A 26,208-nucleotide genomic window follows, 5' to 3' on the forward strand; every position below is an offset into this window, starting at 1 on the left:
GGATGTACACGCCGTTTTTATAAGAATAGTGTGTATTCACTTCAGCCTTTCTGACAAATACTTTCCGCAGTATTTTTAATATGTTCTGAGCATGACTAAGCCTGAAAATATACAATGTCTTTTAAAGTAAGACCAGCTATAACTTCAAATTCAGTTCCATAACGGTCCACTTTAGACGAAAAAATTAAGTTTGTTATATGCAATAAAAAAGTAAACCTCTGATTAATTTTGTGCATCATACAAATTTTTATAATTAAAACAAACAATGAAGCTTGACAAGCTTCTTAGCATATTGTGAACTTCCGACGCATTGTTCAGAGTATTATCCGGCTCAAGACTCAACAAGGAACTTAATATTTAAGGGAAATTTTAACCCGGAGAGTTAAAACGGCTAAAAAATCGTTATACACATAAATCCATTTTTGTACCAGATACTTTAAACAACACACCTCCTTTTCTTTAATTTTTTTCAGTAGATTGCTAGCTAGCGTTCTCTGAATAAAACTCCAATCGGTTTTTTTACTTCAATTACTAAACTTCGCCTTATCCCAAAGAGAACGAATTGAAAAAGCATACAATTGTCTAATACATTTCCAATATTTCTGACAACATCATTAACCTTTTATACTTGCTCGACAACACTTTTGTTTTTCACACTTTAAATTCTAATTATTCATATCCGAATTCGATAGCTTTTTTATAAACGTAAGCAACCTCGGTCCCCGAGCACAAAAATGAAAATAAGAAGAACAAATAAGCTTTAAGCTAACCTGCTGATGATAAGTAAGCATTGGCATACTTCAGGATTAATTTTCTGGTTTTTTTTTTCAGTTGATAAAGAATTTGTTTCCGTGAGATAACGCGTCCCGTGATATTTGGACCTTGGCCTCACCGTGCGCACACACACGCAAGGCGTGTTAATATATAGATTATTCAAAATTTCCTATCATATATAATTAATGCTGATAAATCCAAATACGCCACTTATTTTCTCCAAAAGTTCTTCGTGTTCTCTTTTTAATCATAACCGAGAAGCAAGATTTAAGATTCTGTTACTACCAGTTTTAAAGTGTAAACGTTTGCCATGTTATGCTATTTGTACTTGGCCACGATATGTGAAAATATTTCGGTGGAGCGTAATCAATCGCTAACCAAAAATATAATAATATAACCTTTTGATGTTGTATTTTCTCAGTATGGTTCATTGGCCTTAGAAGAAGAATTTGTGAAAAAACCTTACTTGTTTGTTCTTATTTGGTCCAGATTAGAAGTATTACTACACAACCTTTATCGGCCTTATTTAAATTGCTCAAATTCTAAAACCTAGAAAGTATAGCTAATAAAATATATTTTTTGTCTATCTTTAAGTATGTGGGTAAATAGGAATAAATGTGTAATATGACAAATTTGTGACAGCTTTCTGTATTTAAAAGGCAATGCCAATAAAAGCTCAATAGAATTTACATTTTAGTACCTTAATGAAGATTCCATGGGCCAGGTTAGTATATCAAATAAGCTCATTACATTTACCTGCTTATATACACGAGTTCCAATGTTTACATTTTTACGAGATTCTTGCGCGTGACTGGAAAAACTAAAAAAATCGATAGGCAAAAATTTGCATGCAAGTAATTATAAAAAACGCACGTCCTGATGAAATGGTTTTCAGTCGACAAAATGTTTCTCAGAAATGTGATATATAATTTAGCTCATTTGCCCACGTAAAATTTAAAAGACACACCGCCAGCTTGTCAATAAAATATTTAAAAAATTGACTCAAACATTGACTAACAATATTGACATTAGTACCCAAGTAGGGTAATGAATTTATCTACATCGATATTATATGACTATTAATTACGACGTTAACTATGACTCCAAAAGCCGCTTTATTAAATATTTGTCACATTAAGACCATAAAACGACCCTTTGGACAATTTTGAACAGTTTAATATTTCTTATACATCATGCTTAATGGCCTCAGAATCCAAAGTACTGTTCTTTATTCAGTTAATAAACGGACTTTAAGCATGCATTGAGGCTCTGAAGGCCGTTTTTCACATATTTCTAATATCTGGCCTAAAAATAACTTTTTGGACAATTTCGGACAGCAATAGAATTTACTTATTTAATTCCAGATATTTAACCTATCTAGTGGACCATCGAAAAGGTGTTTCCTTTACTTCATTTCAGAGATTTTGTGGAAGACATTCATCTAAGTGATAATTTTAAGGACAAAAGGGCAAAAATTTACCAATTTAGGATTGGTGTCAAAAATTATTCCGTTTACGGAATATATAAATCTTATTTCTTTCTTGAGATATCCTGTTTTAACTGAGAGGGTGAGTCGGATTATTTTTTTTGTAACATTCTTGTCCGCTACGAAACCGCCGTGGGTAGCTAGCTAACTACTAGTTTTGCAGGAAAAGAAAAAAACCTCATCTCAATTTAATTATCGAGATAAAATTGCTCATATCATGTAGAACTAAAAATAGTATCTTTTATTAACATATTTCTCAAACGAGCCTCCCTAAATAGCTGTTCAAACATTATTTTTCATGTGCAATTATTATAGATTAGTCGGCGGCCTGTGAATAAATCAACGGGGTCGCCCATCCTTTATATATCGCATTTCGTGTTTCTGTAACAAAAACACAAACAGACGCACGAACAGACAGACGGAATCCGGCAAGTATTAAAGAGATTAGAAGAGATCATGTGTCAAACTTGTTCCAGGGCCTCTTTGCGTCTATCAACTTCATCAATAAAGCAAGATGCCCTGAGAAAGAAGTTGGGTTAAAAGCCATGATAATTAAATTGTTGTCCAACCAACTCTATATTTCTCAATTACTCTATTCGCGCTGGAGGTTGCGTCAGCCTCCTTGTTCAACGTTTTTTAAAAACTTCTTATGGGCTTTTACACCTTCGTATTTTGTTACAATTCTTAATGTTTATTTAGCTGTCATTTTCCAGAAGTTTTTTCTCTGAATATCCTAAGTTAATTTGAATATTTGCAGAACATAAGTTGTGTTCATAAAGCTTTTGGAGATGTCTTAATATCTATTAATGCAATATTTTTCGTTCGTGATTGAATAAAAATCAATAATAAAAATATAAGAAAATATTCAAAAATCATGAATATAAGCTAATTTTTAACTATTTTTGCAAATTTGATGAGCTTTAAAGATGTAGAGATAGGGAAAGGCGGATGTTAGGACAGACCCCTTAGCACTTTACCATTCCACGTCAAATTATGGATCATCCACGTTAAATCAACGATAGAAGAGTCCATAAAATCCGTTAGCACTTTACCATTCCACGTCAAATTATGGATCATGATCCATTAAATCAACGATATCCGTCCAAAACCCCCACCCCGTCCCCAACCCCCAACCCCCGCCGTGTCCCCTGGGCCCCCACCCACCCTCCCTGCCGTGTCCCCCAATTACAGTGATAGGTGTCTATAATGGCCTCTAGCAAGTGTGGTAATACCATCTTCCATAATTATGCGCTTATCATCATCCGCATTGAGCGCGAGTTTGTTTGTTTTTATGGTATGGACATCATGCTTAATGGATCGAAAGGTCATCTGTTTCCTGTAAACATTTTCACCATCGAACAAGCATCTCTTATAATCATCGAAACCTATGGTCTTCCTTACCACACACTTCTTGACCCCCTTGCACCTCTTATCCTCCCTACCACATAGCTGTTTGTAAGCGTAGGTCTTCGCTCTTAGGGCGACAAACTCCGTCATTACCTTGCCACCTAACTCGTCCTTCATCAGCCCAATGATCTTTTTATTCAAACCTAATGGTAGGGGTCTACCATCTTTCTCATCGTACCCTGATGTGTCAAATCTCAAAGCTACATCGTCGGCGATATCTTTGTAAAAGTCGTCGGTTTTTATGTGGTAGACGAATGAATCCGTATCCATGTAGCAAAGCTTTACATCCACACCATATTTTGGTCTCATGTAATCATAGTGGAACTCATACATAACCATCTTGGACAAGTCGAGAATTGCCAGTCCCAGGTAGATTGGCTTATTCATTTTGATCTTGATCTTGGACATCTCTATGCCCATCAGTGTTTCCGAGAACCACGTGCTACCCTTGAAGCTGGGCTTCATCACCAGCTTCTCATATTGTTCTTTCTTGGTAGCCAAGCGTATGTCTTTGTGTTTACGTTGATTCTCCATAGTTTTACCAAAGACAGAATTGTTCATCAGCTTGAAAAAGTCCTTTTCGAAGTCATTAGTTGATTTGGTACGCAAATCAGTGTTGAAATCTATGTACGACTTCAACCACGCACTCTGATCAAATCTCAAGACCCTATGAACCTTCTCAAGAACAAGACCATGCTTCAACGCTTGATCAAGCGCACGGATATGAGTGATATATTTCTTCTTGTCTGAAAGACACGGTGTCAGCTTCTCGACGCCATTAATCTCCTTCCTCTCGGGCATGAAAGGAAGATCGTTATGAGAATCGTGAAGCTCCTGTGGATAGCTAACATCAACCTCAAGGATGTACCCCTTTTCACCGTTTTCCACAGCTAATCGTGAAATCAGTTCGGGTGTAAAATCAGAAACCATTCTCTTTCCCGTCCTAGGAGAGTTTACCACACGATTGAAAGTGTTGGTTACAGGATCGTGAACAACTTTTCCACTATTAATAAGACCTTGGAGAAGTGCGTTTCTCTTTCCCGTCCTAGGAGAGTTTACCGCACGATTGAAAGTGTTGGTTACCGGATCGTGAACAACTTTTCCACTATTAATAAGACCTTGGAGAAGTGCGTTTCTAAGAGTTGGTGTAGGTCTCGAGGGTATCGGTGCTGGTACGGGCAATTTACTAACGTCATCAACCCACTCAAACCCTCCGGTCGGCATCTTCTGAATCATAGCCCAGCCGTACAAATTATTTGCATCGAGGTACTGGAGATAGCTGTTCATATCCGATGTGTTGTACTCGTCCCCCATATACTTATTGTTGGCTTTGACGTATCGGTGGACAGCCTGACACAATCCACCCCTAATACCACTCTCAATGAACATGACCATCTCCATATCCGACAATAAATCTAGACTAACCTTGGTCTTTTTCAAACACGCCCTCCAGGCTAATCCCGGAGCAGTGTAAAAGTGAGCAGGGTCTAGATCGTAGTTTCTCAAGCATGTTTCTCTGAATGTCTCAAACACATCGCTCAGAAGCAGAACATCCGTCTTGAGATAGATGTCATGATAAACGCCCATATTTTCAACTTTCATGTCCTTCCACACCTTCCGGGCATGCGCATAATCGGCATCGCTGATACCATTCATGTTCAACTTGCTATAAAAGTCATCCTTCTGCGGAAGCTTAGTTTCATTAAACCTATCGAATGAATCAACATACTCATATGGGTATACACCCTTCCTTCTCATTATGTTGAATTGCTCATCATTGAAGAATTTTCGAAGGTTTTTACACTGATCATCAGATAGATTGTTTACCAAAGAACTTAATCCGCTTGACATAAATCTAAATGAGTCTATGAATCTCAGCTGTATCTTTTTGTCCTTAGTCTCACCATTTTTATTAATGTATTCACCAACCTTAACATCGGTCGAGAAAGAGATATATTTCTCCTTATTCTCCGCGATCACACCCATACCATCTTCCCCATACTTCCTCGCAAGCTCCTTAATGAATAAATGCGCATCGTAGCCACTCAGATTGTGGAAGACAACCGGAATATAATTGGGCACTTTGTATCGGATATTACATTCTTGATGGGCAGCCCCGCGAAACTTACCGGTGAAATGGCAGTGATCCCTAACCTTGATGTCATCCTTGTCATCAAATTCTTCCATGCAAATGTGGCACACCCTGGCTCTCTTGAAACTGTCACGCTCCTCATCCGTCAGTGGATCCATTGCTTTCTGAGGAAACATGTTATATAACCTTTTCGCCTCAGAAACTACATGATCTACAAAGCGCGGAACACAGTCCTCACCGCGGTAAAGCTTCAGAGGGTCCAGCACTTCACCATGAGCATATTTACTATAACAACAGAATCCGGTGGGAACATGTTTACCAACTTTCTCGGTTGATGATCCGCATTTTCTCTCATCCTCGGGCAACTCTTTTGTAAAAGCTTCGAAATCGGCATACATGATGAATGGGGCTTTGAGCTGAAACTTACCATCAGTGAAGGTTAAGGTGCTACCCTCCTCAGGGAGTTGAATCTTAGCGGCATCGTTATTCTTGCAATACTCAAAGTGCTCATCCCTTTTCAGTTCGCTCGGAAAACCATAGAGACAATTCAAGCAATAATACTCCTTATTTTTATGCTTTGAGTTAGCCTTGCTAAGTACACCGCTCAAGTTCTTAACAGCGATATAATGTCTCTTATCCCCCTCACATAGTAAAAACAAAACAACCGTCTCCTTACGGTCAAGATGCTTCGACTTGCGACACATGTAGATACCTTCTCCCTCATCCTTTGTCAAAACATGCACAGCGACATCGGGGTTCCTCCTCTCGAAGAGATCTATCTTGTTTAGCGCCATTGGGAAAGTTAGACCATCCCAATTATACTTATCATGCTTCTTAAGGATTGAGATTCGTTCAGGGTGATTATCGATCTTATCATGATTGAGAGCAGCGATAATAGCCCATCTGAAACATTCATCATCCTCGTTATGAGGGTTAATCACGGATCGCTTTCCGCTGAAGTTCTCTGGTAGTGGTAGGTAAGAACTACCTCTGGTTAATTTTAGTTTGTGAAAGTCCACATGCATATGTAGGATCCTCTCGATTGTGAATCCGCTGGCGGGAAGCGCGGGGTTCTCAATCTGCTCGATTATTTTATTACACATCCGATCGAAAACATCAGAAATGTCATCGTGGGCGTGCAGTATCTCCATATAGCTATTGAACGCTTTATCGACATATACACACGGGGCATCGGTCGAGCTGGTGTCCTCCTTTACCCATTTCACCCACAGGGTCGACTGAGTCTTCAGCGACTTCTTCTGCCTGAGCACGTCCTTCATCAACCTCTTAACGATAGGTTGAACCTGTTTGAGAAAGACCTTGACATTCTTCTTCTTACCATCTGAGTTTATCTTGAAGCGTTTGTATGAACCTACAAACGCTTCTTCAATAGGAGTATAAGGATTTTCCTCTTTCGCCTCTTCCTCCTCTTTCACCTCTTCCTCTCCACTGTCCTTTTTATACAAACCCATGATCTTATCCTTCATGGTTTTGAAAGCTTTTGTTGTTTTATCCTTAATAGCCTTAGGTACATGATTTATCAACCAGTCTCTCCATTCAATCAACTTGCTTTTCACAATAGGTCTGGTTTTAATCATTTCTTGCAGCTCAAACAAATCCATGTCTTGTTGGCTAGTACCGGATCTCGAGGGTCTCGGTGCCGGTACGGGTCTAGGCATCGGTATTGGTCTATTTGGTCTCGGCGCTGGTACTGGTCTGGCGGGTCTTGGCACAGGTACCGGTCTAACCGGTGCTGACACGGTAGTGGGTGTCAATAATTCGATCAGATCGGCCTTTATGAGCCTTGAGTAGCCATGTAGGCCGCGTTCTCTAGCGAGTTTTCTTAATTCAGCAACGGTATTTCTCGAAGTCATATCGGGTTGTGATATACGATTTATGAACCTTTAAGATGGTTTTTTATAATCGTGAAACTAAAAAAGATTCATAAAATTTGTTACTTGGCTATGATATACGATTTTGTAATCTTTAAGCCATTTTTATAAATCGTAAACCGTGTTGGAGGGTCGTGAGTGTCCTAGTTTGTGAGGCAACCACCATGCTAAATTGTAGTAAAACACGCTTTGTGATACATACATCGATACACCATGGGTACCCACCCATTGGCACCTCGAGGGTCGTGAATCACATTTGTTACTCGAGCGAGTAACAATCCGACCCCTCAAATATATTGTCTAATGACAAGATCTATTGATGCGCGACATATGAGGCATTTATCAACCAATCTCTCCATTCAATCAACTTGCTTTTTCACAATAGGTCTGGTTTTAATCATTTCTTGCTCTTCAAACAAATCCATGTCTTGTTGGCTAGGACCGGATCTCGAGGGTCTCGGTGCCGGTACGGGTCTAGGCATCGGTGCTGATCCATTTGGTCTCGGCACGGGTACCGGTCTAACCGGTGCTGACACGGTAGTGGGTCTCAAAAATTCGATCAGATCGGCCTTTCTGAGCCTTAAGTAGCCATGATGTAGGCCGCGTTCTCTAGCGAGTTTTTCTCTAGCGAGATGTATTAATTTGGAAACTGTATTTCTCGAAGTCATGCCCGGTTGTGATATACGATTTATGAACCTTTAAGATAGTTTTATAATCGTAAACCGGGGTGGAGGATCGTGAGGGGCTTCGTTCGCAAGACAACCACCCGGGGTTGCGCTGCTCCATGGTGGTAAAACGCGGTTTATGATACTGACATCGCTCCACCATGGATCGTTTCCCGGAGTGTAAATGTGGGTGGGTACTCCCCCAGGGAAAAAAATCAGGACCTCCGAGGTCGCGAGAGCATCACATTTGTTACCCGTATGAGTAACAAAAAATGTCCAATCACTTGGATCTCTTGTCGTTATAACGTTTTTGAGATCTTAGATATGCCTCCCTGTTGTTCACCCTCCAGTTGGTACAGTATCCATACCATTCTCTCTTGGTATCCAGATCAATAGTGTAGGATGGGTCGATATCATTCTTCTCAATCACCTCAATCAGTTTAGCTTTTCTCATTCCATAAATATACTTCACCCCACGGGATTTAGCAACCTCTTGCAAGTCCTTTAGTTTCATCAATTTGTATTCGGGTACGGTGGAATCGCAATGTAGATCGGTATCGGTATTCATGTCTGACATCTTAATATATAATAAATATAAAAACTTTAAGCACTTTTATCGTAACACATCATAACAAAAAGGAGATAAATAAAGGTGTGCATAAATAAAACATGTCAAACTCTAAACTTCAAGAGACTTACTATCAACCTCAAAATTTATGGAAAGGACAAAAGGCTGTTCGGAATTTAAGAGTATTCGGCTTCGGGCCAAAGGAGATTAAGAAGTGGCTATCAAAGCAAGCATTTTGGCAAGTACATTTACCCGCCCCAAAACATGTTGAAAGACCACATTATGAAGTTACCACCCCTAATGATTTACATCAATTCGATTTATTGTACATGCCCGGTGACATACTGTATGGTAATAAATATAAGTACATTTTGTCGGGAATCGATGCTGCTTCCAGATACAAGGTAGCCCGACCTTTGAGGACTAAGAAAGCCAAAGAGGTTGCCGCTATGATTGAGGACATCTACAAGGCCGGACCATTAACTTATCCAAAAACTTTCCAAAGTGATAACGGTTCAGAATTCAAAGCAGATGTGACAAAGCTGTTGGAGAAGCATAAGGTTGAAATTAAAAGAGCGACTACAAAATATAAGCATACACACACAGCTTTTGTTGAGGCGTTGAACAAGATACTTGCCGAAAATTTATTCAAAATACAATATGCCCAAGAACTGAATGATTCGGAAAAGGTATCATCTACATGGGTTAAGCATCTGTATAAACTGATTGATAGGCTAAACGATACAAAGACGCAGATGATTGGTATGAAACCAAAAGATGCTATTATAATGAAAAAGGTGCCTCTTGCTAAACGAGAGAGCTATCCTTCTGAAGTAGAATTACCTAAAGATGGCCTGTATAGATATCTACTACAACCTGGTGAAGAGCATGATGATGGGCGGAGACGGGCAACCGATAGAATATGGTCGAAAAACACATATAGATTGCGTGAGGTAATAGAGCAACCTGGCAACCGTGTAATGTACTATGTTCAAGACGGACCCGGACGGGCTTTTGTAAAAGAGGAATTGATGTTAATACCTGAAGATACAGAATTACCTCCTGATTATGTGCAAGGTTGGTGAAAAGGGGGGGCGATATCTTTACCTGTTTCTGGTAAAGATGATTGTGCCGGGGATCGCGCGGGGCGGTCGGCAGATAGGGCCGCTATGGCTCAGTCTTGGGGGCGATCGCGCCACATAATGTCACAAACCGCCTTAATATTAATTTTTCAAATAGCACACGAAATATGCGAGCGGAGTACATGCACACATCACTAACCTTGATTTACGGTCCTTCTGAGGCTTTGAACCTCGTCCATTATACTTTTTTCAAACTGGTTGCGAGTTTCGCTCTCCATCTTTCTGTCGTATTTCGTCATCTTGTCCAGAGCTTCGTAGTATATACCGCTCAGGGTTTGAAATTCAATGTGACTAATGTCGTCATTATTCAGAGCCCTCGAGACGGAGTTTTCAAACACGGCGATGGCGGACGTCGCAACATCATATAATTTCATGACCTTGTCAAGTTTGCTCCGATATCTTTTAATCAGAGCCATGACGGATCCCGTGAAAATGGTTCCGGACAGTGCTACGGCTCCCAATCCTACGGAAGCAGGAATTCCGATGAGGGTAGCACCGGTTACCACCGAACCTATGCCCGAAGCGACGGTTAGGGCCGTCGCGCTGGCATTTAAAAGCACCAGTCTGTGTAGCGTCTTGTTATATTTCTCATATTTTGTATTGAACTTATCCCGTAATTTTCTAAGCTCCCCAAGTTGAGAGTTCACGGTATTAGTATTAAACTTGTCCTGCTCGCTCGAATACTCGGGAGCCGTGGGTAGCTTCGGATAAATCTCTGCCATTGGTTACTACAAAGAAAAAAACTTTACTCTAAATAACCTATATCCAGTTTATCCAGATCCTTGAGAGTTCCATGATACGTATCACACAAACTCTCAAAATCGGCTCTACAGATCCGAGTGTGCCAGAGTAGCGTTTTATCGAAAACATCGATGGCATTTTGCACAACGCGATATGCGGCTCTTAATTTGATAAGTTTCTCCCGATATGTCCTAACATATTGGGCGGTAACCGCATAGGAAGCCGAGCCCAATAGACACATACCCGAATTCCGCATGTAATTTCCATGGGTACCGCCCAAATTTCTAATAATGGTCACCGCGGTCGCTATCGAGCCGGTAATTGCCGCGGTTCCGGATAATCCCTCCAGAATCGACCATATGATCAGAGATCCTCCGTGTTCGTGTGTCCTGTCTTGGAACTTACCCCGTAATTTCACCAGCTCCTCAAGTTGGGAATTGGATATATCCGTTTTAAAAGTTTCTTCTCTGGTACTAGAACTCTCTGCCATTTCTATTATATTAGGAAAAAACTATCCTCTAAATAAAATAATGGCGGACATTGATATTGATCCGTTTGGTGACCATGGTCAACCCGACGAGGGTCACGATGACACCACGCCTCTGGTACCGAGGGAACGCACACGGGTACAGATACATACTCCCGATGAGGAGACATCATTCGGCGGAGGAACCTCTCTGCGCTCCAGAGTTACCAGTGAGCTGGTTAAATCGCTCTATGAGAAGCTACTAACTAAATATCCAAACGAGGACCCGAGTGTGATACATACTGATATGTTTGAGTCTCGTGGTGGTAAATTATACTACAAGGATGATAACAAATCGCTGACAAAACAGGACGGATCTCTAAGGTCCGCCGGTACCATTGCAGATATACTGGGAAAGACAAGGATGCGCGGTTTGGGGTTCGATATACCGATAGGTAGTAGTATAACCCCCCGACAGGCCGCCAGACTAAACAAAATAGAAGAGAGACTACCGTCACCGGATAAAATAGAAAATGCGACGGATATAGAATTAGAAACCATGTCCGGGGAGGTGGTGAACAGTGCCGAGGATCTGGTCTCGCTGGTCGATGATAGTACACTGAGAGCCGAATATCCGGCCGGTGATATTCGCGGATTGGATAGTTCGGTGCAGCGGATCCGCGGAAGTCTCCAACTCTCGACCGCCAAAAAGGTTCAGATCGAACACAACATCGAGAAGGAAAAAAATAAGTTGAAGGAGTTGGAGGATCCCTCATACACGGATGAACAGAGGGAGCAGGTGTCCGAGAGGTTGGAAAAGCTAAACGATGAGTTGGAGGCCCACCAGTCTGCCATCAATATCCTCAAGGGCGAACTTAACACCCAGATAAAAAGCATAAAGGAGACAATCGCCAAGGTACTTAGCAAAGATACTACATTGGGTGAAAAGATACGAACGCTATTCCGTGAACAGGGTATCACCATTGTCAGTGTACTAACAGCGTTCGGGATGGTTATCGGGCTTTTGGTTGAAACTTTGACACCCGGAGGTGGAGGACAGTCGACATCCGCCACAAAAAAGCATGCCGAGGACGGTGGCGGTGGTGCGAGGGAATGGATAAAGAACAAGCTGAGCGCTCTGGGATCTCTCCTGGGTAGATTAGCCAGTGCCGCAGCCGCATCACTACCGGGTATAATTGGATCCATCGTATCGTGGATCCTAAATAGAGCAAAGGAGGTCGTCGGTTGGTTGAGTCAAAACCTGTGGGCTTTGATAGTCGGAATCGGAGGTCTGATATACACCTACATGGTAACAAAGCGTTAGTGATACTACTACTATGTTACATGACACATGTAACATAATACCCGCGGCATGGTACTATTTTTCGAAATACCACACGGCGCCGCCGACACCGATCATGCTTAGCGCGATAAATGCCAATTCCCTCTCATGCTGGCCATTGCTGGGTGTATAAAAGTCGCTCAATACGGGCCTGCGCGGAATATCTGTGAGAGGTGAACCTCCAAATACTTTTTTATATTCCCGCATCGCGTCATCCAGCTCCGTAAATTTACCCTCGGCCTTCTTCTCAAGTCTGAGCTGCTTATTGATAAAGTCAACCCTCTCCTGTCTTTTACGTTGCCATATAACCTGAGCCTTCTGCAGTTGTTCTATGGCTAGATCATGCCGCTTCCGTTCCTTATCTATCCTATCCTTTGATAAACTTGAAAAGAGGTAGCTTGATCCGGTGAAGGCCAAAGCGTTCGCGAAGGCACCTCCCAACATCATTGCAATTGAAGCCATGTTTATATAATCCGGTATAATATAGTGGCGTTATTTTAATACGATAGCTTCGGAGTCTATGACATCAGAGTCGATGACATCGGTATCGAGGTATTCCACCTTGGGTAAAATCCTCTCAACTTTCTTACGCTGGCATAAAACCCAGACCAACCATTCCAGTATTCGCAACATTATATATTTATAGTTTCGGGTATAATTTTCTGCTTAACCAGATATTCTCTTGACATTTCACTTGCGGCGACTATGGCTACAAGCTTTCCGGTATCTTCCAGGTCAAACTTCTGAATTGAGGGTGGCGTCATTTTTAATACCTTTTTCCCGAGCATTGAATAGCCTACGGCGAAAACGCATACGACCGATGCCTTATAAATATCGTTTACTATACTTTTCTTATCCATGTTTATATACTTTGAGATTATAATATCGCGATATTATCCCTTTATTCCATTTCAAGTTTACTCCTAGTTTTTTTAGTGTCCGATGGAGCTCTCGGTGGGGTATCCTTCACCTTACTCTGTGAGGCGCTCCTCATCACCACCAACGCGCCAATTATTACCATAACTATCACACCGCCGCCCATTATTGTGTAGTTGTTAACTCCACCTTTGGGACCATCTGTCACGGAATCCTCAATTACAATATCCTTGGGATCCTCCAACAGTGTCTGAGGTGCCGACTGTTCCTGAGATGTCGGCTGCGTTTGTGTCTGAGGTGCTGACCGTGTCTCCGACTGCGCCTCCGCCTGAGCAATGAGCAGTCTTTTATATTCTTCCCTCTGTTTGCGGTTGTATTCGACCAGCCTCTTACCGGCCTCAACCTTTTTAGGATTCTTCGTTGTCACCTGAACTGGAGTATCCGACATCTTTAGTATCCGTATCGATATTGTTTAAATTTTTTCCTGCGATATAATGCCTACCTGTTATTAAACCTACGCTGATTGGTGATAGTAGTGATCCGAACTTATAATATAGATCACATGTGAACCTTTGGAGTGCCGAGTTTAGGAACGGATCATTCTCCAGGTCATCACTCAGAGCCTTTTGATTTTTTATACCTAGAGCTGCACAGGCACCCAGTGAGTACATGTGGATTATTGACTCCCCAAGAGACTTTACCATTTGACCGGACAGTTTAGCCTCGTATATGGCGAAAAGTTTATCCATCTCATTATTCCCGAGCTTCCGGATCCCCGCCTCCGTATACATCTTCCCCAGATACAGGATACTATTTCCGGTCAGCACGCACTCGAGCAATTTCCGTCTCTTCCCATCATCCTGGTCATCCTGTTCATCGATAAAAATTATGTTGCCAATTGCGTTTTCAGCCATTTTCAATAGCGATAGGTATTTTTTAATACAAAAAAGGCAAAAACTAACCAATACCAGCAATAGCGCCACGGATATCGCCAGTAATATGAAATTTATATATTCTATCATGGTACTACAGTACTATGCTGTAGTTTTCCTATAGATTTGTTACAAGAGTCTTGTAACAAAAAATGCCCATTCTAGCAAATCACGTGAGTTCGTGGAGATTCCATCCTCATGACTAAATGTGTATATTTGCCATCTTTCAGCCTTTCCTTAACCTTCTGTATCTCCGATGATTCAATGACATCATTCTCTTTGTGGATGGTTGCGAGATCATCCCTGTCCTTCGGATACCACACATATAACATTTTTGCCTGCCTTCGTAAGTTCTTCGGTATCGCGGTGTATGATTGTGTGAGTAGCCACATGGAGTGGTTTCGATGCCGACCGCTGATGGCCAGCTCCAGCAGTGGTTGCCTCTTTTTGTCCAGTTTCTCATCCGCGATGATGTCATCGATCAGGAATAATGTTTTGTATCCGGCACAGAAATCCGTCATCTTTTGAATCCATTCGTACAACATACCCATGGGCTCAATTAGAATCACATATCTATCCCTCCAGAACCAGTTACTCCCCATATATGTCTTGTTCCATCTTAATGTTGGACATATAATCACAATGAAATCGAAGTGATCAAAGTATTCACTCTCCAGTAGTGTTACTACGCGTTTGGATTTTCCGCAGCCCGTTGGACCGACGAATAGTGCCGTGTGAGGATCTTTCATGTAGTCCATCTTAATATAGTACATCCATAGTTTCACCGTTTTGAATATTTAATTGGGCATCCATGATTAGATATATGTAGGCGTTTAAGGATCCCGCGGTTTCGGCCGTCTTTTTAACTTGCAGTGTGATCCCCTTGCTCGCATTTTCAATCCGTCGGCCGGTCCCGTGCAGTGAGTTTTCATCTATGGTTCTGAAATCCAGCCATAGAGCATATTTCGTGGTTAGGTAGTCCGCGACCTTCACATCATGTAGTTGCAGATGTTTCTGTATTTCACCGGCGTTGCTGTCCTTTTGCTTGCCCTCTGCGAAATACTTGCATATTTCACCATAATGCTCAAACGGCTGCATCCCCTGAGCGAAAAGTTGGTTAGGCTTACCCTCAACTATGGCGGATACCTTTTTGATCTTAGGATTGTAGAACCTACCGGTATCTCGTTTGTAAGCTTTCTCTTCCTCAAACAGAACCAATATACCCTTCAGGGACTTGCACGGTGTATTGAATGACCAATTCCACGTTGTGTCCGACTTATCCACCCTAATTTGTCTATGTCTCAGAAATCTGTCATAGAGTACGGCCATTTTTTCATATTCATTTGAGATGAATCTGGCGAGTGTCGGTTGTGTCACAATCTCATATTTGAGAGATATGTTGGAGATTTTGTATTTAGCATCCGGCGCGGGTGCCGATGCGGCACCGGAAGGTTTGGTTGGTGTTGATAATACTACTCTATCGTAATTGTTGAATGTTATCTCATAACACAGCCTATTACCTAATCCGGCTTGATAATATGGGATCGTACTATCCAACATTTCGAAATCTAGTGGTATGGTGAACTTGTTTTTTTATGCATCATAGATTGCTTTGTCCGCGACCTCCGATGTATCTTTGTCCGAGGCTCCAACTCTCAGTTTCATGCAATTTTCCGTGCACCCATCACCGGATATGATACCCTGTCTGATTGAGTTTCCCTTCTCATGCTTTGTCAGCCATAAATCTCTGTAGCATCCGAAAAGATCAAAGTCATCAATGCTCAGAATCTCGGTACCCTCGAACTTGATAGCCAGCTTTTTAACAATTGCCCTCCCGATGTTAGAGACCAATGTTCTCTTCGTGTCGGCTTTTGACTCGAGATCAATGTCGAAACTTAGTTTCGAAGTACCCGGAACAATGACATCATCGTTACCTAAATTAGGGAACCTAATCAGGAGTAACTGGTTCTGATCAATCTCACTTGGGTTGTGAGTGACAATTACTTTTTGATGCGTTCCTTTTACACCATGTGCGATTCTAAGTGAACGCTCTGGGTTTAACTTTTTCCCGTATTCCATGCTATTCCATATTACTTTTATTTTATTTTACTTTAATTCGGTTAATGCTCGCTAGATGTATCCACCGTATCTCTTATGTGTAGAACAACTGTTCCCTTAAGACCATCCCATAGCACCTTACCATTTTGACCCGTGGCTCTTATGGTAAGTGATTGAAGTAAACCTTTCTTTAGTTTCTTATATTGCGGATTTTTAGGTTCAATATATGTAAAATTACCATACTCAGATATATGACGTGTCATCAGTTCGTTGCTATATTCACCATCTTCAAGGTTTAATGAATTATCCAATTCATTAAGATTAAAATATAGTTCCGTTATACCCGCTAGATTCATTATTTTCACCAACTTAGGGTTTCTGACCAGTGATGTTGAGTTTACATCACCTCTCACGATTGAATTCAACTCCCTCCCGGTGTAGTACTGGCCCTTAGTTAAACTAATTGTGGTACTTCCGTCGGCTAGAAGTACATTTATTGGAGCTGCGGCTAAATATGTGACATTATCCGAAAACACCTCCACGATCGCAACCTCCTTTGTACCACGTGAGTTGTCTATCGGGCGATACAAATAGATTGTCTTTTCACTATTTACGTCCTTTATTGTGATATACATTATTATATTAGAGATTGTGAATATATTTAAATCAAAGAATGGATGACATTTTCAAATATAACCCGAATGCGGCATATAAGCCAAATGGAGGGCTGGATCTTCAAATATTGGGCGCTAGGGATCTGTACAAACAGGCCATTATTGTGTCTGAAAGTGGCTCTTTCCCCGCTTCCTTTCCTAATATTTTTACCAATTATGAACTTAGTCATAACGCGCAACGTATGAGAATTTGGAATGAGCAACCTTTTAGATTATGGCAAACCCAGCTAAATTTCGCCACTTGGTGTGCTTCAAGTGCCTGTGGGGTAAGTTCGGAACACCTGAAGGATGGTAGATCTATGGTCAGGTCGATATATCGTTTTCATGTGTATTATCACATTAAACGAATCATTAAGCGTCTGCAGACACCTCTGCCATTTGAGGATAGTTTCAATCGATATGACAATCCCTATTCGAATGAGGAATTTCTAAAAATCTGTGGTGAGTATGATGTTGATTCCAACCCCATGAAATACAGAGGTCAGTACTTTTTCACTTCATATCAAAAAAGGCGTAAAGACTATCCAACTCCGGGGTTGAGTTATTTCACTAACGACTCCATGACGCGGTGGATTGTGGAAAAATCCGATGGATTTACAAAAACGGGCCTTGTGAAGATCTCAAGCAGTGTTAGGGCCTATGCCATTCTTGTTCTTAGTTCTCAGGCCTCGGCACGCTCCTCCATCCTTGGTAATGATTCAAGTGCTCTGACCGCCCAAAGAGTTTTTATGAATAACCTTGAGGATATTGTTAACCGTAGGGTCGATATTCAGGAGGACATTAAGCGTTATCAGAATACTCTAAACTACGCTTCAAGTAAGGTTGATTATTCCGTTGGGCAAGGTATTTATATGATACCTAGTGACATGAATCTCAGAATTAAGACGGGTGTGGTGGGTTACAACAACAAGATTTTGATATCTGGTGAAGATCTTACCATTGGTATTAATCGAAAGGTCAATGTTATTGAATCACATAAAAAGATAACTAAAAAGAAGTCTGTAACCTCTGACCATCCTGATATCCATCCTGACCATCCTGATATCCATCCTGATCATCCTGATCATCCTGATAAACACATTACTGTGCACCACGTGGATACTGCCTATAAACACATTACCAGTACTACGGGTGCTACCGGTGGCACCGGTGCTACACATTAAGATGAGAAGATAGCTCTTATTTTATCTTTTACCGCAGCATTTGGTATATGGTATGCTTTCCGATAGAATCTTGAAAGTGGTATAAAGAGATATAATCGTGAATATAAACACAATGGCTTTTCCAACAGTTGAAGAATTTGAACAAAACATAGAACAAGTTGCTCCAATCATAAAGTGGAGGGATCTACCTGAAAACGAGATTTACCTTGTTAAATCCGCGAAAGAGATAGAAATATCGGGACCTGGTGCCCTTTCTGAAAAATCTATGTATGCGGAGGTTCAAGATAGAATGGCAAATAAATATAAGACATGGTTGCCCGCAAGACTTTGTGTTGAATTGAAGGATTATGGTTGGAAGGGCGATGCCTTTGTCAGATCAAATGGTCTCAAACAATCTCAAAAGAATCATCAAAATCGATTCTTCAGTTATGACATTATGTGGCGCTAACCTTGCAACATGGCAATCATCTTTACTTGTTTCTGGTAAAGATGGTATTACCACACTGGCCAGAGGTCATTATAGACACATATCACTATAATTTATAGAGCACGGCAGGGAGGGTGGGTGGGGGCCCAGGGGACACGGCGGGGGTTGGGGGTTGGGGTGGGGGTGGGGGTTTTGGACGGATATCGTTGATTTAATGGATCATGATCCATAATTTGACGTGGAATGGTAAAGTGCTAACGGATTTTATGGACTCTTCTATCGTTGATTTAACGTGGATGATCCATAATTTGACGTGGAATGGTAAAGTGCTAAGGGGTCTGTCCTAACATCCGCCTTTCCCTATCTCTGATGTATCAAATAGCCCAGCACGAATAGGTTCAAGCAGTCAAGCACACCTTTCTCGAATCTTATGTTTCCAAGAATTTCAAAGCTCTGATTTATGTGTTATGCTTATCACATTACTGAGATAGAGTATGTACCACAGTTAGACCTATACAATGCAAGGAAGTGCTGACTGATAGATTGCCTTCGTGTTCCTAGTCTTGCTAAATCTTGCATTGTGTTATAAAAAGTCTCGTCTGGGAAAGCAATTTTATTAACATCAAAAGCGGCAAAGCTGACACTGCTTTGCTTAATCTTTACCACTTTTTTATAAGATACCAATTTATAAGAAACTGACTAGTTGCGTTCCAAAAAATTCAAGAATTTAGTAGTTGTAAAATTGTAAAATTTTTAACTACGGAACTTTTTTCATGCATTCCTCCTATCAATTATTGGCATGCAAATGCATGTTTATTACCTGGTATATCAAGAAATTGACGAACAAATCGTAAAACTATTTAAAAATTGACAAATGCAAGAAGTAGACTTCATTTTAGATGATGAGTTAAAGCCAAAAAATGGAATTGTTTCATCTTTTTCTGATATAAGTAGCTATAAATGTATCTTTGTTCTGTCAAAATCATGTGTTTAATTGATTATCCTACCCATAGACACCGTGAAAATTAAAATATTTGTTGGGAAAGTTGTTCTAGTAAAACAACCTCAGAAATTTGAAAACGTGTACTGCTTGGCTTTTTGCTTAGTTTCTTAAAAAAATGAATATGTATAAATCATTTTTTCAAGGTACTGATGACAATTTATCCTAACAATAGTTGTGTCCGTGAAATTAGTTTTGAAAAATGCATCCTAAAGATAAATTTTCAGGTATGCGCTTTTTTTATAGCTAACAACCGGTGAATTCCGGTTCTAGGCCTATTTTTCAAGCTTTTTTGGAACTGCTTTTATTTAATTTTATTGTTAGAAGACAGAACACAACTTTAGCACTCAGCTTTTGTTTGTTCTTATTTGCGCAGTTTTATCTTAATTTATCTCGGAATGTATGAAAAAGTGGCCCTTATTGATAGTAGTGCGATATAATTGCGTTAATAAAGAATTGAGTCAGAGAAAAGAAAGGACCACAGGTTATCGTTAACTTGGGACTGAGTTACAGAAGAATTTATATTTGAATTGTCCATATCTAATAGCAAAGTTCAAACCAAGGTTGTTTTTTATTTTGCATGGAATAATTTGACCCTGCAGCTGTTATTGTGTTCTCATTTTTTGGCAAAAGCTGAAGGTCGTATGTTAAGAAATTGCCCTTATATATAATGGTGTATCGTGATTGCACGGAAACCAGATTTTTCTATAATGGCAAAGTCATAATATGAACTATAAAACTTTTATCAGCAGAAAAGGCGTGTACAAGCAATCATTTATGGTAGCAACAAATCAATCTTAGCAATTATATGCCTACGTTGTTTCTGATATAAATTGGATCAAAATGATGCTGGCATTTGGAAACGTCAGTATGCTATTTAGAATATAAACAAGTCTAGAAGTATAATTACTAAGCCAATTTTTGATAGCTTATCCTTCAACCTTGATATAAGATTTTAATTAATCTGATTTCTAGGGAATATTTTTTATCTAGAATTAATATTATGTCAATAAGTTCAAATTTGTAATCATAACCAATCATTTAGCCTCTTTTGATATAAGACACCCTTCGACTATGCATAACGTTTTGGTTAGTATGTTTTAAGTGCGACAAATTTTGGCTTTTTTTAACTTTCATTGGGCGCTAGTAAAAAAAATATATATATATATAGTATCGAATTTTGTAACAAATATTTTATACTTCACGGGGAAAATTCATATTAAGGACGGGTGTATTATTGTAAATATTGTTTTATACAAATACGCCAGGTATAATTACATATCGTACTTGCTCACTTAAGCGTTTACCCTCTATTTAGCACCCCTATTTAATAAGCGCACACACTTTTTGTATTTTTTATAAGCACCCTTTCCTGAATAAGCGCCCTTCTGGTATTAGCGGCCGTCTCGAATAAGCACCCAGGGGGGGGGGAGTTATTTGAATATATTACTAAAGCTATTAAGGGAAAGCTTATTCGTAAGTTTGGAAAATTTGAAAATATCCATTTTACTGAGTTTTCAAAACAGTTTTCTTCCTAAAATCATCTACAACATAAAATAAAATGTCACAATGTTTATATCTCTTGTTTAACCAGTTCGTTAAAAATTTTTTTTATTTCTTTACGCGAACATTTACGCTCAAGGACATGTTATTTATACCTCTTATGTTCAGCATTCACTATACTTTACTAAAAAGAATGATTTAAAAAAAAATTAAACTAAGCGAATTATTGGTGACCTATTATTGGAGTCTTTCGACGGTTCGAATACAAATTTTCTATAACCTGCCATAAAAATGTTACTTTTCTTAAGAAAAAAATTCTAGTAAGTGTTGTTGTGTAGTTCTTCTTGGAGATTGCTCGATTCATATAACACCGACGTGCCTACGTAATAACACAGCAGATTCCTTACCAGCATGAATGCAAAAACAGTTGATTGGATTAGATGGGATAAATCTGTCCGTGTAATTGGAGCTGTGTAGGTGTAGCATCGACATATATAAATTAATCCTTTACATTATAGTATTACATTTTATTAATATGTTTCAGATAGTGTATACAATAAGCATTATGGATTGCCCATGTGAAATAACATGCCAAGTTTAACAAAAGCAAATAAAATTAATGTCAACAACAAAAAAACTACATTATTTTCGACGTTTCGGGTGTTCACACATCAATTTTCAAGCAATCAAAAACGTACAATGTTTTCCTAAATATACACAAGCTTAACAGCAACCATAGTTGCAGATTAAATACTAATTGTATAAATATCAGATAATAATGTTGTTATTTGGGACTATCCTGCATTATGAACAAACTCTCTTTAATCTCTAGCAAATACCGGTTGTTACCCCTTGAGGGTATACTAAAGCCATGCTCATCTCTTCAAATCAAAAAATACAAACATGAAACGATGCACTGCAATCCCTCTAAGGACTGTGTTTAGAACTAAGCACAAAACTAAGCGCAACTAGGATGACTCCATGTCATGTGACGCGAGCAATCTTGATCACGTTCACAATCCTGTGGCACAGGATAAAATGAGCCGTGCATGTTTCCACCAACATAGCACCTTTCTCCGGAAGTCTAAATCAAATAAAACAGATAAGGTTAGATATTAAAAATTCCTGTAATAGTATAACAAAAAATTGAATTACCCAAGATGCTCCGCAGTAACTCCATCAACCGTGATCATAACATACATACTTAATTTTATTACCATTTCGGAATACAGATCTTGTTCGCCACTAAAAAGCAGGCACATCAGCATTGACACAAACACATGAAACTTGATCATGATGGAGACTTTAAAAAGCGTCTAAAATTTCAGTTTGAGAAAATTATTACTTAATCATGGAAACCGGACAGAAAACAAATGAAGTTTGCTTACCACGTCAGAATCCTACAATATGTTTATTATTGACTACACTGTGACTTTTTAATTATAAAACACCATTTATTCTCAATTTATTATTTCCAATAGGTGACATTTTATAATTTCGTTTGGCGTCTTTAAGGGAATACAGATAACACTTTTATAGCTGTATAAGATCATTACTGAGCGAAAGAACATAATTAGCTTATTTCAATCAGTCACCATAATTCACTTTTCTAAGCTGCTTTGATCAAACGATCAGACAAAAATGTTACTGTAGTTGGATTTACGCAGCTTTCTTTTTTATAATCTGTTTCTTCATTTTTTGCATAAACATCGTTATTAGTGTCCATTGTCTCCATCTCTGATAAACATGGGTCATTTAAAAATTGTATAAGCGGCTATCCCCTGCAAAAGAACAAATGCGTGTTGATACTGATAATTAACCAGCATTTATTTTTAATGTTTGGAATGAAAGATGTCAACACTAAGCTGAGATCATATTGGTTTAAAGCGGTTATTATTATTCTTAAATATTCCTACAGGATATAACATAAATTGCATGTTCACGTATCTTATAATAACTTTATCGCAGTTGAGCAAAAAGCATAACTGAAATTAAACACTAATCCAACGAAAGCAGCATTCTCTCTAATTAACGGACACTCCTAATGACGGACACCTCTGATTAAAGAAAAACTTCCATGACACCTGCTAACTTCTGCTGAAAGTCTGCTACAAAACATATATATTTATGAGCATTTTATTCTTAAATAGCGTACACCTGCAGAAAAAGATGCAACTGCTCTTTAAAAACATGTGTTTTTAAATGGACTTTTATTGTCGTTGCTATTTTATGAATTGCCGAATAGTAATGCCGATAACTCCATTTTAAAAACAACAACAAAAAATCCCAAAATTCCACGGTGGCGCGTGGCCTTGTGGTTACGGATTCGCTTCGTAATCACAGGGTCCGTGGTTAGGTCCACAGCGCGGGTATATTTAGCAAGTGCCTTTACGACAGCTACGGGTCAACCCATGTCATATGAGGGAAATTGGGTAGGTATTGTTAATGTATAATTAATGTATACATTCCGATTATATAACCCACGTTGATAACAATAACATTGATATGGCTACATCCTGCATACATATTCAGAATAATAACATAATAATAAAATCTCGTAACTCGTGAGTTGAATGTAGCAATTCGTTACAGGCAACTCGTAACAGGTAACTGGCAACTTGTGATTTAGAAAACCACGCAAACGCCATCTTTTAAGATTTGTTTTTACGTTATTGTACTATCGACAATCTACATGAGCATGACTGAACAATTTTATTTTTTAACTCCATTTCAAATACGAGTTGAAATATTTCTACTCACTCTCGAACAGGCAGAAAAAGAAAAATATTCGAGAAAAATTTTTTTGGATGTCCAAATTCTTATCAGAAAATTAATTCAATTTTTTTATCCTTTCGAAGTAAATAGGAGCAGATAACATATTTGTTAAAAAACAAAGTTATCTTTTATTTGTATTTGTACATACTTCATTCCTGTCTTCCTACTTTTAAAGTGTTATGCAGATTTATGAGTATAATACATGTATTGTGGGGTCTATGCCGTCAAGGGGGCATGCCAATGCAGTGATAGAAAAAAAACACAGGAAAAATTTCAAATTTTAAATTTTAACTTTTCTTTTCGTACTAAGAAAATGTAAAACAATGTTCTTGGATTCCTCTTTAATTATCAAAACAACGCACAATTCGAGGCGCACAAGGGATAGTTCAGTCTCATGTGAAACGAGCAATCTTCAGCCTTTGTGCAAAACGGTGGGCTTGAACTCCATTTGTAACCATTGTCTCTGCGAATAAAGCACCATTCACCAGACGTCTAAATAAAACAAAGTACTATAAAAATGTTCTGTTAATCGGGCGTGTAAACAATTATTAGACAATTGATTTGCTCAATCTAATAGAATCCGTATGAAATTACATGTTTGTAAAAAAATGTGAATATATCAGCAATTTCTTACCCAATACAATCCACAATAACTCCAACATTTTTGTTCGTAACATCCATAGGTAATTTTATGACCCATTCGCCATACAGATATTCTATCTGCTGCATCACCAGTGCAAAACATACATAACAACATTAATGCAATTAAAACTCTTTCCATTTTCATGCAATCTAAAAAGACATTTTGAGTAACTCAAATGGAATTAATGAAGTTAAAGATAACAAAACCCCTGCGTACCAAGTTACAATCCTTTCCTGCTCTGACCTTTCTCGATAATACGTACTCACTGAAAGGTACCATTTGATGCTACATTGATATCTATGTTGTTGCTATCTTATAATCGCTTTACAATTCCTAAATCTAGCTGCTTTCTCTAATTGTACCATATCTTTAATGCTTCAATCGTCGGAATAAGCTGATTTGTCTTAACTGGCTGATGTCATTATCCATTTATATTCAAAACACAACGTCATACAAGAGTACTATTAAACAGACAGCCTTTGTTCAAGATGTGGAAAATATAACTTTTTTTTTCTTTTTTGTTAGTTTTAAAAATAGGCATACCGTTCAGTTTTGATATTCTGCTATGACGTAAACACTGCCAGAAAAAAATTACTCAATTCGCCAGGATTTCTAGACTATTATTTTTGATTAAAAGAAGCACTTCTTTCGTTAAGAATTACATCTGAATAAGTGGGAAATCACATAGCCACAATAAGTATAGCAATTATGCCTCCGATTTTTTGAACAAAGGCTAAGATATTGAAGCAACTCTACAGATCATTATAGCCTAATCTTATTACCGACTTTTTAAGAGATAGTCTGGGCACTAGCCAAGTGCTTGTGGGGAAATTTTCTTTTCAGCGGTAGCGCAACAAAAATAAAACAAAAACATTAGCAGAAAATTATTAGACATTAATAACAGGAAAAGAAACGTTGAAAATGATTTAATTATTTAGTTATTTTTTTTTTACCCTTGTTTTTCAATGTTGTTTTATTATTATTCTTTATATATTGTTCTTTTACACAAATTTTGGTTGCACACATTCAGTGCCTTCTTATAATATTTTTTTCATTTGAAAATAATACCGTCTGACGCAAGTGTTTGTTGCACAATGGCATTTTTAAAAGAATTCCAAGTTGATACATAAATCTCTTTACATTGAAATCCGTAACCACAGATGAAAAACTATTTCCCACATTTTTTAATGATGTCACTCTCACGCATTCAGACAATTTAGATGCTGACAGAAGTCCTTTTAAAAACCAGCATAAAGAATGTCTCAATACACCGTATTATAATATGGAACAAATATGCTCAGGTTCTACTATTACGACAGGCAGTTTTTCAGTCGTTTAAAAATTTTCTTATACATACAAATAAAATATTTAAGGTAATTGTCTTAACAGAAGCATGGTTAACAAACGAATCCTTTATATGCGATCATAACTACCAGCTCACTGGTTATAAAAGCATCCATTTTGAGTGCAAAACAGGTAAAAAAATGGTGGAATATGTGCATTTGTGCATGATTCCCTTTTAATCAAAGTTAGAGAGGATCTCTTAGTTTCGAATAATGACAATGAAATACTTTCCTTAGAA

The sequence above is a fragment of the Hydractinia symbiolongicarpus genome, chromosome 3 (assembly GCF_029227915.1).
Source record: "Hydractinia symbiolongicarpus strain clone_291-10 chromosome 3, HSymV2.1, whole genome shotgun sequence".
NCBI lineage: Eukaryota > Metazoa > Cnidaria > Hydrozoa > Anthoathecata > Hydractiniidae > Hydractinia > Hydractinia symbiolongicarpus.